Below are 1597 nucleotides of genomic sequence, written 5' to 3'. Positions count from 1 at the left end.
TAATAATTTGTTTTATTACAGTCTCTCTTTACTTTATCTTTTTCTTTCAATACCTTTCTATCTATCTATTTAATATGTCTATCTTTAAGACTGTGTTCTCTTTCTCTTTTCCTTTGTCATGATATTGTCAAATGAGTTCAAAGTATCAGAAGATGTTAAAACACTGTAATTTGTAAATAGTTTTTGTATTCTGAGCTGGAATTTTCTGATTTTGCATATCTGAAATTGATGAATGTATAATAGTTAACTTTACAGATATAGGAAAAACTCTGAGAACTAAAAGTTCTCAGGTAGATGTCATAGTCTCTGACTGTATACATCTATAATTGAAGAAGAATAATAATAATAATATTATCTACTCTATAAGAAGATGTTATATCAGCTCTGACAAGAAGCTCAGATACTCAAGCAGTACAGAGTAAGAATCTCAGAGCTTTAAGTATTAATGAATTCTGTCAAGACTGAAGAGATCTCTCTTACTCATCTGTAAAAGAAGATGAAAGTGTGAGTCTTTAAGATGAAAAAACATCTCAGAATGACTGATCTTAAGAAGAGATTAGCTGATACTGCTGTTAAAAGTATTATAGAGATTAATCACTGATTAAAGAGAATCTTACTTTAATTAAAGCAGATAACTGAGATGCTTTATAAATTGATAAGTTAATACTTTAAGTATCTCTTATACTCTTCTACAGCATGCTTCTCTACAGTGCTACAGTGTTAACTTCTCAGCAGATAAAGATATCAGTGTCAGAGACTTCAATAGTGAAGAATGAGTTTGATAAGAGTATGATTATTAATGAGTAGACTCTGATTTCTCTTTTTACTTTTTCAGTGAGCTGCAGCTCTATTAAAATAGCAGTGACTTACAGATTAATAATATTAATTTTTTTATTAATTTTAAATATTTCTTTTCTCTAACTGCTTCAGGAATTTTACACTTATATAGTCTCATTAAACTTTTAAAAAACTCTTTGAGAGAAAATAGAAGAAGAGTGCTACAGAGTTTATAAGACACTGACTTATCACTGTGAGATTATCTCTAAAAAATTCTTTGAGAAAAAATAAGAAGTCTTAAACAGTATTTCTTATTCAACATCTCTGATGTGTAATGAAGCAGTCTCTACTAGTTATCTTATAGCTTACAATCTCTTTCTCAGTATTTTTCAAATACTTAAGTAATTCTCATGAATTCTCTGATAATAAATAATCTTTTCATTTAATAAGATATTAAAGCTTGCTGTAATATATTCACTTATTTAATATTATCTTTATAAGATATTCAGTATTATTCTTAATCTTGATATTATTCAGCTGAGATGACTCTGCTCTGAGATATTACTTATAGAGCTTTAAATAGAAAATATGAAAAATAGAATGAATTGATTTCAATTCTGAGAATAATTTTAACTTATATATCTACTTACTTATTACTCTTATTACTGAGAAAGATTCTAGTTATCACTCACTGAGCTTCTTATATAATCTCATTATATTGATATTCTTTGCTGAAAGTAGTACTTGATTCTCTATTAAGAACTTCATTGAAAGATGTTTTTAATTATAGTATTCTGTCTACTGCTTCTGAATATAATAA

This window comes from Blastomyces dermatitidis (assembly GCF_000003525.1).
Source record: "Blastomyces dermatitidis ER-3 genomic scaffold supercont1.10, whole genome shotgun sequence".
Classification (NCBI taxonomy): domain Eukaryota; kingdom Fungi; phylum Ascomycota; class Eurotiomycetes; order Onygenales; family Ajellomycetaceae; genus Blastomyces; species Blastomyces dermatitidis.
The sequence above is the reverse complement of the archived record's forward strand: the minus strand, read 5'-3'. Positions refer to the sequence as shown.